Below are 17,477 nucleotides of genomic sequence, written 5' to 3' on the forward strand. Positions count from 1 at the left end.
AACTTAATGAAAAATATGATATACCAGGGTGTCTCCTCTAAAATACTGAATTTCATGGCCCTTGACTTAAGGGTTCTGGTGTTACATGTAGGGCGGGGTCATATAAAATATACATGTATACTGAAAATGCATTAATTCTTTAAAATCATCTCTGAACCTGGGTATTAAACAAACTAAATACATACATAGTGATGATGCTTTTTTGATTTTAATTCAGAAAAAAAAAACTAGAACAAAAGAAAACAGTTGTGTTTTTTGTTAATTGCAGCATTTTTAAGCATTTCTTCTTGACAATCAATTTCTCTAAATTAAGGTGGAGCTTTCGTATACTTTATTTAAATTCAAATAAAAAAGTTCCGAAAGTGTTTAGGAAAATTAAATTTAGCATGCATTAATTATTTTCTGCATTTATGCTCCCACGTAAAATCTCCCTGAAAGCTGACGTTAAAATATTACTCGAAACATAATTCAGAAATGAGTATGTTTAATGAGAATATATTTGGACGTAATAAGCACTTAATTGTCTTGACTTTATTTATCAAAGAAATAAAACTTCTGGTCTTGACATGAGGATATTTTTTGTAATTTTGGCTTTAGTTTTGATCTCGAAGATATTAACAGTCAACCCATCTATTCTCTATGGACAATTACTTAATCTACATCCAGGTAAGATTTTCATTTATTAAGATAAAAGCTTCAGAGATAAAATGCTTTAAGATATAATTTTTTATATTTGATTTAAAGCTGTATTTTAGAGCATAGTAAGGTCTGATGGCTATAAAATTCGAAGAGTATTTAAATTCAGTAACTCGTACAAATTGGAAGAAGAGCTAATATAGTTAGTTGGTAATGTGATTTCGACTCCGAAGACGATCGAGTCATTGCAATCTTCTTAAGTTAACAATTATTTAGATATACGTAATTAGATGTATTCTTCTCAAAAGAAGTATACTTAAGATGCAACTCATTCATTCACTTATTAGAATACCAACCCCCAACCCCACCCCCGGAAAAATCGATGTTCTTTTTTTTTAGATATTTTAAAAGCTTTATGTTATTGGTCCACTGTCCAATTTTAGTGTGTATATTGAATTCAAGGCGAAGGAAATACATTTGTCTGAGGATAATTACTTCATAAATTCATGAATATTTGACCCTTTATAATGTCGTGTATTTCAAATTACTATTTGAATTACCATTTCCTTACTTAAGTAAAAAAGAGAATTAAAAAAGATCTACTACTGATATCTATTTTTAAAGTCACGTCGACTTCGATTTTTCACTCATGATAAGACGCCAACACTTCTCCTGGAGAGGTGAAAATTTTGACACTCGGTACTTACGGTCTTTGAGCACATATTGAAGGTTTTTTCTCAAACAAGCTTCTATTTTACATACGGTATCAACCGAAGGAGCTGTCTCCAAGTTACACAAGGGGATTTGAATCCACGAAGAAAGGATCTACTCCTTACTCTGTGACTTGAATCAAACGTTCTACACCACTGCGTTACGCGGTCGACAGCAGCGTAATAGTATGCCTGTACATGTATGTGTGCTTGTTGTTTCCCAGTCAGTAATCATTTTTTATGATTTTGTAGTGGTAACAATTTCTTGATTGTTTACATTTATCAAACAAGTGGAATAAGTTGAAAATAGACATTGTCTCCCGTCCCCGTAGTTTATTCATAATTTAACTTTTGGGAATATAGCCAATTGGTGTACAAAAAATAGCACAGTATATATAACTAAAATTTTGACTCTCAATTAGCGTAAATAGGGGGGAACCCCTGGTCAAGTGTTCCTCAGTCCCACAGTTCCACTCGTTTATAGTATACAATACTAAATGTGATATATATACTATATAGGATAAAACAGTATAATTCATAATTCAAAGTATAAATAGCAGTAAAACTCGGTCATAAAGAAGTCACTGGGACCTAGAAATTCACTTCGCTATATCCGTATAATTCGTTAAATTTATATAGCTGGGGATCCAGGATAGCTTAGCTTCGCTATATCCGTGTTCGTACTAAACGAGTTTTATTGTACATAATCATGCGGTTTTAATATTATAATACTGTAAGCTCCCCATAGGTGGCCTTTTACAGATGGGCTTACAGAACATGATTTTGTGACGTCTACCGTACGGGGACATGGTTAAAAGGGGACGGGGCACCAAGGTGACCGTAAACTCAGAATTGTAAAGTATTTTATTATAAGGTTCAAATAATAAATAGGTGTCCACTGCGTTGGGAGATAATTTCCTTAATTGATTCTCGCCTGTATATTGGATGATCAGAAAGCTTTTGTATATCAATATTTTTTTGCCCCCCCCCCCCCCTCGTTCAAAGAAGGTAAGGCATATTGCTTTACTGCTGTCTGTCGGTCCACCATCAGTTACCGTTCACTTCCACCACAGCAGTTGCACATATTGAAATGAAATTGAGTGTACAGATTAATAATGAGAATATCTAGTTCTGTTCTGGATGGGATTGAGTCATTTAGGACACCGTTATGCCTCTTGAAAATTTCCAATTATTAACAGTTCCGTTCATTTTCTTTGCAGAGGTTGCTTATATTGTAATGAAAAAGCTAGAGCCACTTTATCCATAAAATGGCCCTGTCCTTATATCAATTAATAAACTATCACCCTTTTACCATTTCATATATCAACATAAAGTAGAGACTTCCGTGCTTTCATTTCATATATTAAAATTTCTTTTTGAGAATCTAAGTATTGCAAAACACAGGTTTTGAGAAAATGCAATATTCTTGGATTTTGCAGAAAACATGCGTATTTGACTACCTTTAGCAAAGAATTAAAATATGAGCACAGCCCACGATCCAAAAATTAAAAAAATGCTTTTTAATCTTCAGAAATAGATCTTTCAATAAGAGATTGTGCTCTATGTAAATATTGAAAAATTGCTTCAATTTTAGGCCATTTTTAGCCGGGCTTATTGCTCAAAGAGCAATTGCCGGCTTATGTCATCCTGTTCAAGACAGGATGTCAACCCCATAGTCGCCATTTCAAAGTTACGTGTAAAAATATTGTTCTTACTCTCAACCGCTTCTGAGATAATACAAACGCTAAATAAAGCAACATAAATAAAACGAAGTTTTATCTAAATAAATAAACATTAGTAGTAATGACTTTGAAAACTTCAGTCGTAAGTCAAAGAACCTAGTTTATTAGCGTAAGGATTTCTGATAATCAGTGTTATCGTAGTTCTCTACACTAACGAGGAAAAACGAGAGGGAACCAGACAGCCGTAGTACCAGATTAATTTTGATTCTGACAAAATCTGACCATGGTATTTGGATCCAAAATTCACTGTCAGTGTCTTATAATTTATATTGCTAGTTTTAAAATAATTTTTTCATCAGAATTTTTAATCTGATATTCTTGTTATTTATCTGTTAATACAATATAAACGTATGATTCATGTAAGAAATTCATTTTACTCTGTAAATGAGCCCGGCTGTCTGTACTTCTGAGTACTTTGATTAAATTAATTTACTTGATATGGGGAAAATGACGCATTTTGTGACGTCATAATGCATTGACTAGAGGGAAAATTACGTCATGCTCTATAGATAGTCTAAGTGATAAATACTGCGTTTTCAACCTAAAAGTTCTGAACCGTTTTGAATTTTCAGAAATTCTCAGGGCCAAATAAAGCCCATAAGTGGCTCTTGATCTTTGGTATACAGATTTATAATAAGAGTATCTGGGTTAAATTCTGTTTTGGGTATGATCGAAACATTTTGGATACAGTTTTGTCCCATGGACTTAAAAAAATTCCAATCATTTAGGGAAGGGGGGTTAGTGTTTTACAAACATCTATTGTTATTATTGTTATTTCATTGCCCTTGAATTTGCTCAAATAACCTGGGGTCAAAGTCATAATGTTCACACCCTCAATTCTCCCAGACCAAATCTAAAAAGTTTTACATTACGCTCCCAGTTTATACTCGTTCCCGACCCATTTTCTCCATCATATCCCAGATTTTTCATGATATTTAGTTCCTTTGTATAATTGGATACCGCCCAAATTCTCTATTAATCATATAATTACATGCATTGCGCCTATCAGCAAAGGTAATTTTTCTGAATATTACGGTTTAACCGAATAGAGTTTTTTGACCTTGTTCAGCTTATTTCTTTTGCATAACATTGAATTATTGTTTTTACATCATCATAAGTAATTAAAAGAGTGGACAATATCCAAAATTTGATTATTACAAGTCCATGAAAAATTAACGCGTCCACCTTTCCTGAAAACTAAATTTTGGGATTTATGGTGTTAAAATTCAAATTGTACGTGGCTTCATATCCATGCAAATTCTGTAACTCTTCTGGCGAGTTAGCGAACATTAGGGTGTAATCTGTTTACATCGATACAAAAATATTTAGTGATAATGTAGCAACCCGGTGTTTACATGAAATTCTTATAACCATAGACTTTAAGAAATACTTTTGCATTCGATAATAAAACTTCAGTACATGAATTTCTTAATGTAGAAATACATTTATGGTCAATATTCCAGCAGTCCGTTCATAAATTTGGTTTTTAAAGAATACATAAAAAAATTAAATTTCATTTTTATGAAAGATGCAGCTGTTGACTGCAATTTCATTTTTTTTTTTTCGGATTACTACGTTGAACTTCTTCACACAAAGGTTAAAATCGATAGGGAATGATTGCTTGAAAGTTGTTTTATGTCCCGTAGAGAATTTTTCACTCATTTAGAGACTTCAAGGTGACCAGGTGAAGGGCTTCGAATTTAGACTTTCACTTGGTACTCAGGACCATTGAGGGTTCTATACCGTACCAAAGCCTTCCCAGACAGGGGGCCTCTGTTTTATGGTCTTAATCAAAAGAACCTGTAACCCTCTCTTCACAATGCCGAACGCTTGGCGAAGGAACAGTTGATAGTCATTTTATATTGTCTTAGGTCAATAGCAGCCCTGAATCGAAAACAATAACTTCCGATCAAGGACCGAGCGCTTGCATTATTCAACTTGGATCGATTGCTTAGTTGTTTTCAAAAGAACTTGCCTTCCCTGCAAAGCACACCGTTATCGTATTCTGCTTTGATGAAATTCGTCTTAAACCATCGGAAATTTAAGTGCCTTCTGGTTGTGAAGATTTCTTTTCACTGACGAACTTTAGTAATTCATAAATATTGGTTTGGTGGTATCTTGTCCATTTCCTTTGATTGTTAAAGATTTTGTTAAAGAAAAAACTAAATTAGAAATGAAGTCTCTGGTCGAACTTGTTTTTTAGTTAAGAAACGTTCTGCTTCGCAACCACCTATACCACCAGAGGATGTATCGTGTGCTGCATGCAAAGAAAAGTTTAAAAATTCAAGGCAATGCAGTAGATTTTGTTCATCAGGTGAGTCTGCAATATTTTGTTAAATTTTGAACTGTAATATTTGAACTTGACATAAAGACGGAAAGGTTTAAAATGTTAGAGTATTGATTTATCAAAATGGGTCTTCATTCTTAATTACACGTGTTAATTAAGCAAGATTAAGAAAATTATTTCTATTCTTGATTCGTTTCGGAAAAGATTTGAAAACATCTATGAATTACTGTTTTAAATTTGAAGTTAATTAAATTAAGTGTCCGAGGGGCCACATCGGTCACCTGAGCATTGGCTGGGAAAAAAGCAAAACTTCACTTTGTATTGAAAAGCTTAAATGCATAAGCGGTTCCAAACTACCACTAAAAGGGAGAGGAAGATCTAGAGTGATATGAACTGAATTGAATTTAGAGTATCTTAGGATAATTTCATAAATTGGAACATAAAACTTTACAAAAGCAATAAATGAAATAATGATCCTTGATTCAGTTTTCTTTGTGGCAAGATTGCACAAGACTACAACTGTAAGAGTAGCTTTTAATAAAATTTTACAGAATTTTCAATTTTAGTTACCATGCTAACTTCGTTCATCAAAATCAAAAATACAAAACTGATAATTATGTATCTCAGTGTAGTCTCCTTGCAAGCCAAATTATATTATAATCAGACTAAAACTGTATTTGGAGTAGCATTTTGAAAGTATTTCACAGAAATTCCTATTTCTAGTAACCACGGCAACACTGTTCATCGAAATCGTAAACCGATATACAGAATTATGTATCTCAGTTTAGTTTACTTATGTGCCAAGTTAAACAGAAATCAGACAAAACCTGTAGGAAGAGTAGCATTTTTAAAGTATTTTAAAGAAATTTCTATTTTTCGTAACCACGGCAACACCGTTTGTCGAAATTAAAAACCGATAAATAGAATCATGTATCTTAGTGTAGTATACTCGTGTGCCAAGTTATATTGAAATCAGTCAAAAAATGTAGGAGGAGTAGCATTTTAAAAGTATTTCACAGAAATTTCTATTTTAAGTAACCACGGCAACACCGTTCATCAAAATAACAAGCTAATTCAGAGAATTCGTGTCCCCCGCTTAAGGAAAAAGTCGGCTCCCCCTGACTGAATTTGTAGAATTATTGAATGTATACATGTATACTGAAGCAAATAAAATACATGTATGTCAATATGCATATAAAGATTTGATTGCTTATTCTTCATTATGTGTATAGAAGATATTTTTATATGGAATTTTTATCACACTGTAATAATGATTTTATAACCTCATAAATTTTTCATTTCACATACTGAATACTATCATTTAGTAAAAAAAAAAAAAAGAAAAAAAAGTATTTAAAAAAAAAAGACACAAAGGTTCGACCGAGATTTGATCCCGGGACCTTTCACACTTGAAGCGAGAGACATAACCACTAGACCACGGAATCGCTGTACATACCGTGAAGTATATGCAGAAGTGAAGTCACATACATGTATATATTCATGTTTTCATGTTCGGTATTCTCAAAATTTTACACAATCCATGGTGTTTGATTTATTTTGCCTTTATTAAACAGTTCTAATAGATGTAATAAGAACATAAAGTCCGCCGAGAACCTGTTTTATACGCAATAACTCTCCTTCATGCCCCTGCGCTAAAAATAGCGACATGTAAAACTATAAATACTAATAAAACAAACGGGGCGGGGCACTTTGAGAGGGGCGAGAGACGTCCTAGGGAGTTTTGATATAAAATTACACTGCATAAGCTCAAAATCTTCTTGAAATATCGCCCGGAAATAATAGTATTACACACAGACAGAATGTATAGATTTACGACCTTGAACTTTGACCTTTTGACCTCAAAATCAATAGGGGTCTTTATTAGGCCACAGAGAGTTGTTATGTAAAATTTCATTGCAATAGCTCAAATGGTTCTAGAGATATCGTGTGGAAACGAAAGTGTTTTAACAGACAGAATTTGCTTATTTATGACCTTGACCTTTGACCTTTTGACCTCAAAATCAATAGGGGTCTTCTTTAGTCCACAGGGAGTTGCTATGCTAAATTTCATTGCAAAAGCTCAAAGGGTTCTCGAGATATCGTGTGGAAACGAAAGCGTTACAGACAGACAGAAAGACGGACGGACGGACGGACAGACGGACGGACGGACGGACGGACGGACAAACCCAAATTAATATCCCCCACTTTTCAAGCGGGGGACAAAAAAAAAACGATATACAAAATTACGTACTACTTGTGTGCCAATTAAGATATATTGAAATCAAACCAAAACTGTAGGAGGAGTAGCATTTTAAAAGTATTTCACAGAAATTTCAATGTTTAGTAACCACGGCAAAACCGTTCATCAAAATCAAAAAATGATATAAAGTATTATGTATCTTAGTATAGTCTACTTGTGTGGCAAGTAATATTGAAATCAGACCAAAACTGTAGTACGATTAGCATTTTGAAAAATTGTTTACAGACAGACGGACGAAGAACGCATTACTATCTCATAAGCTCTTCTGACCTCTGACCAATAGAGCTGAAAACTCGTGATTTTCTTTTAAATATATCAAGTTGCAAAATGAAATGCATAATAAAAGAATAATTTTCTCAATACTTATCATGTATTTGTGACGTCAAACACTCAATGATACAAAAATTTATGGAACGCCGTAACTGCCTTATGTGGAAATTTTCATTATATGCTGGTACTTTGTCATTATATGATGGTATTTTGTCATTATATGATGGTACTTTAATTGTCATTATATGCTTGTACTTTGTCATTATATGATGGTACTTTATCATTATATGCTTGTACTTTGTCATTATACGATGGTATTTTGTCATTATATGATGGTATTTTGTCATTATATGCTACTACTTTTCATTATATGCTGCTACTTTTCATTAAATGCCACTACTTTGTCATTATATGCTACTACTTTTCATTATATGCTACTACTTTGTCATTATATGCTACTACTTTGTCATTATATGCTACTACTTTTCATTATATGCTACTACTTTGTAATCATATGATGATACTTCAACATTATGGGTCCGCAGGTGATCGATAGATTTGTAGAAGAGAGAATAGATGTTGATAATATTTTAAGCTTGTCAGAGCGATGAACAATTGAGCAGTTCTGGATTTACTACTATTGGCGATCGAATTCGTCTCAGAGATATGATCAAATGCAAGCCCGACAGAAGTTCAAACACCTGTGGCGTAATAAGGGCAAGCGGTAAATATAGTCTTCCCGACTCACAACGGTCCCGGATTTTGATTTCTGACGAGTTCTCTTTTTCAAGGTGCTCACAAACTATTCAAACTTTTCAAGCACATTTTATAGGTATAAATGAATTCATTCGTGCATAAAAACTTAGAACAAATTCGTGTATTTATTACTGAACCAGATGTATCACTCATGCCAAGAAAACCTTAGCAGTCTGTCCGGAGAGCGAACTCAATAAAAGCCGAATTAACGTTAATCTGTGAAACTCCCCAGAGAGATGTTGGCGAGGCAATTAATGTCAGCAGTTTTGAGGGAGGGATCTTAAGTTTTACTGGGTTTAAAACATAGGTACAAAACTAATTATTTGGAAGCCTTTGTACCCCTTCTTTTTTTTTCTTTTATTTTTTTTTTTGGGGGGGGGGGGTCATATTTATCAAATACTGTAAGAAAAAAAGTAAGTTAAAGAAAAACAAAATTATTAATTATAGTAAACTAATGTGTCAGTAGAAATAAGCTGTCTTTCAATTTTTTACGTAATTCCATATAGTTTTTTTTTCCTGAGCATAAATTAACGTCGGGTACGATGAACATGGTAGTTTTGGAAGTAGCGCGCGTCGAATTATGGGAAAAAGGGGTACCAGATTCCCGGAAGTTGACATCATTTCCTGGTTAAACCAGAGGGGAGAGGAGTACTAAATGGGTAGAGGTATCACACCGGTAATTAACCAATCAAAATGAACTTAGTCAAATGTAGGTCCATACATTTAAAATTGATTTTCCTTTCTTTTGAGACGTTTTTCTATTCTCTTCCAAGCCATTTTTACAACTTTGGTACCTGTGCCTATTAAATTTTATGTACTTTTTGAACAGATAAAGGTTTTCGACAGGAACTATTTTTTTCCCGGGAATAGGAGGCTACTTCCTGCGGTACACTCGGAATGTTTATAGACACATTGAAAACACGTGGGTTTGAGGGTAGCCCTGTTTACAGATAGAAAAAGTCAGAAAATGCCGTGTAGGTACCGTTTTGTGTGTGAGAGTGTGTCAGCTAGTGTAACAGGTAATGTTTAACACCTCCTGCTAGATATTTTTTCAAGTAAACAACCACCAATTTTTTTTAAAAGACTTTTTATTCTATATGGAAATTTACAGTCAAAACAATTACCCGTGTGACGCAACCTGATTGGCTATGTTAATATTTTCATTTTAATGTAAAAATATCACTGATAGAAATAAATGGTGGAATATATCAAGTTTATTTTCTTTAACTAAGAAAGCTGAAAACCTATGATCCCCCCCCCCCCCCCCTAAAATCGAAATCTGCTGCCGTAAATTGTCTTGCTAGCGTTTGGGGAATATGGGTGATTTGCATCAATTACACTTTTATTGACTTCCACAGTGCGTAAACCGGACGAGATTTCTTGGCATGTCAGAAAATCAGCCAGAAAAGTTGTGTGAGATACATATAATATTTTTGACCTTGTCGTGATTTGAATTTTGCTCGTTTAAGGATTTTTTTCAAATATTTAAATTTAATTATTTTTGCATAAAAAATATTTGAGAGTGTTACTTTTATCTGTATATTATGGTGTTCTGCAGATTTCGGTCATTTCGCCCGGTCCATTAAATCAAAATTATTACCGGTCTAAGTCATTTTATGTCTAAATATATTATATCAAAAGAATTTGATGCATTAGAAATGGAATTCAAACTAACAGAAAAGGGGGGTTGAGATCTTAGTCAGAAAATCAGCCAGAAAAGTTGTGTGAGATACATATAATATTTTTGACCTTGTCGTGATTTGAATTTTGCTCGTTTAAGGATTTTTTTCAAATATTTAAATTTAATTATTTTTGCATAAAAAATATTTGAGAGTGTTACTTTTATCTGTATATTATGGTGTTCTGCAGATTTCGGTCATTTCGCCCGGTCCATTAAATCAAAATTATTACCGGTCTAAGTCATTTTATGTCTAAATATATTATATCAAAAGAATTTGATGCATTAGAAATGGAATTCAAACTAACAGAAAAGGGGGGTTGAGATCTTTTACCGTGCCAGAAAGCGGTAAATCTAGAACTCTGTTATATGTAAAAACCAAAAACAGATACCGAATCGCAATTAAAAACCACAAAAATTAAAAATGAAGTATATTTTTTTTTAAATAAAGGAAAACCTCATTTACCTGCCAGATAATTTGTATGCACAAAAACACCCACATATTTTCTTTTTTTTTTTCTTGTATACTAGTAGAGCTCTGTCACATCATGTTCACAGGCGGGCTCTACGACGTTGACATGGTTCTACCTCGGAGCCCCCCCCCCTTTTATTTATTTTTTTGTACTTTTGTAACTTAATTACTGTAAAAGCACAAATAGCTTTTTTGTCAATAGCTTTGATTTAGCAGTAGTTTACCATACAGAATTACTTTTTTTTATTTGACAGACTGACAGAGTATCTGTTCGCTCTGTATCAGGTGATTAGGAATTTAATTATTTTACCTAATTAAGCTAACACTGCTTCAATAAAGCTTTTAGTAATAAGTGATTATCGTCTCCGTTGACATGTTTAAAAAAATTATATGATTGAAATTCTTAAGGCAACTGACTTTAAAAGTCATTTTCATGTTATGGATTTTATGAAAATTAATATGTTCATATTTTTTTTTACACCGCCAATTTCACTGAAAAACTAATTCCATCTTTTTAAAAAGAAGAAATATCTTCCCAAATAATATCAATATTATGATCTACGAAACCCCACGTCTACGCTCATCGCTATGTATCGATAATTAATGAGCATAACTTTAAATTAAATAAAGAAAATATGTAAGAGTTTTTGTGCGTACAAATTATCTGGTAAGTAAATGAGGTTTTCCTTTTATTTTATATATATGTAGGACTCCAACGTGCGATGGTCACGCCAAAGTCCGATGGTCTGCGCCAAACCCCGATGGTTTGACACGCCAAAGTCCGCTGAAAACAAAGTTTATGACGTCATAGTACTACTGCGCAAAAATGCGATGCCGTGCCATGCCAAGGCCGGATTGTTTAAAATAAATACAAATAAATATTAAATGCAAAGATTTACCCTAATCTTTTGGATATAGGTGCAACACTAACTCTTATCAGTCGAAAAATGTGTAACACCTGTAAGAAAGATATCTTGGATGGGTGCAGGACTAACCCAAATCAGTCCAATAGTGTGCGAGGACTTACCATAAAATCTCTCACACATTGGTGTTCAAGAACTAACCCTTATCAGTCGAATGGTGTACCTAATAGCTCTGGTGGGCGAAAACAATAAGCAAAATCAGTAAAACTGTATGTTAGACAAATACTAAACAAATGGATTTTGAATGCAGGACAACGTCATGACGTCGGACCAGTGTGAAGTCATAAACAGATTTTTCCTTCGCACCTTCGGACTTTGGCGTATAAGACCATCGCACTTTAGCGCAACGTGTCTCATAGGAAACGAGCCATCGGACTTTGGCGTGACCATCGGACTTTTGCGTCCGTAAAGGCAGTGAGCCATCGGTGTTTGGCGCAGACTTAAAAAGAAAACACAAAAATCCTCATTTTGTTGTTTTTAATCGCGATTCTACGAAAACATCGGTGTCCGTTTTTGGTTTTAACATTTATAACAGAGTACTAGATTTACCGCTTTTTGGCAGGTGATAGTCATAGTGCTGATTCAGTAATAAATACGAATGTCTCCTAAAGTCATTAATGAATTCATTTAAACCTAGAAAATGTTATGAACAAGAGGCCCACGGGCCTTATAGGTCACCTGAGTATTGTATAACAACTTTCAAACAATTAAATTTGGTTCATGTTTTAAACCAGAGGCCATGAAATTCACAATTCACAATTTTGAAAGAGGCACCATTGCTTATCATAATTAAAAATACTCTACTTACTCAATACCTAGAGGTAGATCAGAGTTACAAAGAGAAAATGTTCTTCCACTTTATAACCAGTTGTGCACCTCACCCCAAAAGAACCACTGAACCTGGGGCCACATATTTCAAAATTTTGCAAATTTTATCATAAAATGGTTGATTAATACCAAAGAGCAGGTTTCAAAGCATTAATTTATTTTCAGACTATGTAACCCCCCCCCCCCTTTAGGGCATAAAAATAACAATTTTGCTAGATGCACCTTTCTTCATCATAAATATGTATACTTGGATAATTGGCATAAAATTCATAATTTTGGAAAAGGCACTCTTGCTCATCATAACTATGTGCTTAGTTTGTTTATTTATTACCCAGAAGCAGAGAAGAAGATTTTCAAAGAATAAATGCATTTTCACTATATAATCCACAGAGCCCCGCCCTAACACCAGAACCCCTGACCCTGGGGCCAAAAAAAACACAAATCTGGAAGAGGCACTCTTGCTCATCATAACTATGTACTTAGTTTGTTTATTTAATACCCAGAAGCAGAGAAGAAGATTTTCAAAGAATAAATGCATTTTAACTATATAATCTATATAGCCCCGCCCTAGCACTAGAACCCCTGACCCTGGGGCCATAAAATTCACAAATCTGGAAGAGGCACTCTTTCTCATCATAACTATGTACTTAGTTAGTTTATTTAATACCCAGAAGCAGAGAAGAAGATTTTCAAAGAATAAATGCATTTTCACTTAATAATCTATAGAGCCCCGTCCTAACACCAGAACCCCTGACCCTGGGGCCATAAAATTCAAAAATCTGGAAGAGGCACTCTTGCTCATCATAACTATGTACTAAGTTAGTTTATTTAATACTCAGAAGCAGAGAAGAAGATTTTCAAAGAATAAATGCATTTTCACTATATAATCTATAGAGCCCCGCCCTAACACCAGAACCCCTGACCCTGGGGCCAAAAAATTCACAAATCTGGAAGAGGCACTCTTGCTCATCATAACTATGTACTTAGTTAGTTTATTTAATACCCAGGAGCAGAGAAGAAGATTTTCAAAGAAATAATGCATTTTCACTATATAATCTATATAGCCCCGCCCTAGCACTAGAACCCCTGACCTCAGGGCCATGAATTTCACAATTTTGGTAGAGGACTCAATGCTCATTACATTAATGCTAACAGTTTGCCTGCTTGATGTCCAGGAGTAAAGAAGATTTTTAAAGATTGCACTAATTTTAGTAGTTTTGGCCCCACCCCTCAGGCCCCAGGGGGGTGGGGACCATGAAATTCACAATTTTTGTTCCCCTTCACCCATAGATGCTGTATACCAAATTTGGTTGAAATTGGTTTAGTGGTTTCAGAGAAGAAGCTGAAAATGTTCAAATGTTAACACACGACGCACGACACACGACGCACGACGACGGACGAAAACAGATAGCAATAGGTCACCTGAGTTACTCAGGTGACCTAAAAATTGGAATAAATTCTGTGCAACAATAAAAGAAAATCACTAAAAATCCTAAATCCGGGACCGTCGGGAGTCGATAAGACTAGATTTACAGCTTGCCATTAAATTCGCCACTGGTGTTTGAACTTCTCTCGGTTTTGCATTTGACCATTTCTCTTAGACGAATTCGATCGCCAATAGTAGTAATTCCATAACTGCTCAACTGTTCATTGCTCAAGCTTAAAATATCAACATCTCTTCTCTCTTCTACAAATCTATCGATAACCTGTGAACCCATCATTAGTTCCTCGAGGACGCTTTTCAATGTGATCGCGTTTTCACAATTTTTTTTTCCCTTAAACTAGTTTACTTGTTAACGATATCCCGATCCCGATGTTATACCTATTTAAAAATTATCTTCATATAATGTTGAAGTATCATCATATAATGACAAAGTACCAGCATATAATGACAAAGTAGTAGCATATAATGACAAAGTACCAGCATATAATGAAAAGTAGTAGCATATAATGACAAAGTAGTAGCATATAATGACAAAGTAGTAGCATATAATGACAAAGTACCAGCATATAATGAAAAGTAGTAGCATATAATGACAAAGTACCATCATATAATGACAAAATACCATCATATAATGACAAAATACCATCATATAATGATAAAATACCATCATATAATGACAAAATACCATCATATAATGACAAATTACCATCATATAATGATAAAATACCATCATATAATGACAAAGTAACAGCATATAATGACAAAATACCATCATATAATGACAAAATACAATTATATAATGACAAAATACCATCATATAATGACAAAGTACTAGCATATAATGAAAGTTCTCCACATAAGGCAGTGACGGCGTTCCATAAAAATTGATTTATTGTTTTAAAACATACTCAGTGATTGAAATCTAATGGACTAAAAAAATCACACAATTACACAGTACTTTAATCAAAAATTTAAAGGTATGAAATTCATTATACCCCCGCTTGAAAAGTGGGAGGGTATACCGTAATCGGTTTGTCAGTCTGTCTGTACGTCTGTCCGTCCGTCTGTCTGTTGCGCTTTGGGGTACCCATCTCTTATCAGCAACTCCTCGTATACCACTGAGTGAAATTTGATGAAACTTTCACAGAATCTTTATTACATACATGCATTGCCATTGAACACCTCCTATGTTACTTTTTGATCCGACACATATTTTGGGTTTCCCGGCCACAGCAAAACATGCGACTTTGCCATTTTACTCATAAGGGAGGCGGGGGGTATCATTTAGTGAGCTCTTTGCTCACAGTACCTCTAGTTATATTAATATATTTCAATTTGTATTACATTATGAGTATAATTCTGGAAACATTTTACTAAGTAAAATTTAAATCCTACCTGAAATTAAAACTTTGCAACAGGAAGCAATAGATAGAATTATGTACTTTAGTGTAGTCTACTCGTGTGTCAGTTTATACTGAAATCAATCAAAAGTTGTAGCAATATCAGCAATTTAAAAGTATTTCTAAGAAATTTCTATTTTAGTAACAATTATGGTACACCGTTCATTGATATCAAAACCCGATGCACTAAATTATGCATCTTAGTGAAGTCTACTTGCTGAAATCAGACCAAAACTAGGAGGAGCAGCGATTTAAATGAATTTAAAAATAGTTAATAATTGCTGTTCAATATAGAAATAAATTTTACCTCTTCTTTCTTTGTTTTCTTTTTCAATAGAGGCCTTTTCCAGTTCCCTTGCTTTGCGTTTTCTTATAAAAGCGGTTAATTTCCTGAAATAAATTAAGAATAACTGAAATAAGTTTGCAAGCTTTAATTATTCGCAAAGAAAATCACTAGCTTGAATACAGGAACCACCCCTTTTCCCTCCCAATCGTATATCAATTGGCTATGTCAAGATTTTTTTGTCATTAATAATCTTCGATTGTGTACATGTTTTTGGAGTTAATTCATATTTTCCTACATCAAACATTGAATAACTGATTGAATAGCAGTTTTAAGACTACATATTTTATTCTAACATTTTAAATCTATAAATGAATTTTTTCTTTAAAAATCTGCCCTAAACTATATTTATGCATTTTCAATGTTAATAAGAAAAAAATTGTGACTTACCCTCTAGGCGACTTTGCAATTGCCTGATTTTTTTTTTTTTTTTGCATCTTTCTCATCTTCTTTGTCACCAGCTTTATCTTTTCCATCTTCTTTGTCACCAACTTTATTTTTCCCATCTGTTTTATCACAAACTTTATCGTTTCGTTCTGTTTTATCACCACCTTGATTTTTTTCTATCTTCTTTGATCAGCAACTCTATCTTCTCCATCCGCTTTGTCATCAACTTCATCTTTTCCATCTTCTTTGTCGCCAACTTTTATCTTTTGTAGTAGAATATTTCTTATTGCCATACCCTTGTACTGTTTTAAGTTACCATAGCAACACTGTTCACCAAAATGAAAAAAAAACCATGCACTTAATTATGTAACCTAATTTAGTTTACACGTGTGCGAAGTTATATTGAAATCAAACACAATCTGTAGGAGGAGTAGCTTTTTAAAGGAATTTCTAAGAAAATTATTTCGAATTCTTGGCAACACCGTTCATCGAAATCAAAAACCACTTAATTATGTATCTTAGGGTAGTCTAGTAGTGCGCCAAGTTTTATTGAAATCAGTTCAAAATTGTAGGAGGAGTAGCATTTTAAAGGAATTTCCAAGAAACTTCAATTTTTAATAACCATGACAACACCGTTCATCGAAATCAAAAACCGATGCACTTAATTATGTATCTTACTGTAGTTTACTTGTGTTATATTGAAATCAGACCAAAACTGGGGGAGGAGTCACTTTTTGAAAAATTGTTTACAAATAGACGGACTGGCGACGGATTCCTTACTATCGCATCTTTTAGGCTCTTCTGGTTCATGACCAGTAGAGCTAAAAATGACTTTTGGTAGGTTACTTTAAACAAATATCTTTTTAAGCATATTAACAAAGGAAAAATTTATATTGTTTATACATTTACCTTCTGTAATAAAAGATGCTTGTTTCTTTTTACATGTAATTATCTGAAAAGCTTTTGCCCAAGAATTATCTTATCTTTGCAGCTCCAGGTATGACCTAACATCGCTTTAACGAGAAAATAACACACTGGAAAGTACACGTGTTGGAAAAGGAGAGAAAACCATTTAAATTTATAGCGTTTATAAGCAATAAACCAAAAATGTAACATTTTTGTATTTTATTATTCTGTAAGCCACAATTCGAAACGAAAAGCTTGATAGGCATGGACCTATCATGGAACCTCGATAGGATCAAATCGTGCGAACAGTGACAGTTATCCAGACACTCAATCGCCAGTATATAAAAAAAGTGTGTTAAAATGGACCAGTTTCCTCCACGTAGGCCATACAGCAAGTAATGAAACAAATTTCTGTCTGTCGGTCCACTTAGTTTC

The 17,477-nt window shown here is 33.8% G+C and overlaps 2 long non-coding RNA genes across 2 annotated transcripts; both read left to right on the top strand.

The window, feature by feature from the left end:
* Positions 1-521: 521 nt before the first annotated feature.
* On the top strand, positions 522-17,249 carry LOC134281386 (uncharacterized). The gene is made up of 3 exons (XR_009995080.1): positions 522-666; positions 5,292-5,402; positions 17,128-17,249. It is a non-coding gene; the product is annotated as an uncharacterized LOC134281386 (long non-coding RNA).
* LOC134281385 (uncharacterized) lies at positions 8,815-9,922 on the top strand. The gene is made up of 2 exons (XR_009995079.1): positions 8,815-9,370; positions 9,491-9,922. It is a non-coding gene; the product is annotated as an uncharacterized LOC134281385 (long non-coding RNA).
* Positions 17,250-17,477: the final 228 nt, after the last annotated feature.

This window comes from Saccostrea cucullata, unplaced genomic scaffold, assembly GCF_032062105.1.
Source record: "Saccostrea cucullata isolate Sc308-1 unplaced genomic scaffold, CSIRO_AGI_Scuc_v1 ctg632, whole genome shotgun sequence".
NCBI lineage: Eukaryota > Metazoa > Mollusca > Bivalvia > Ostreida > Ostreidae > Saccostrea > Saccostrea cuccullata.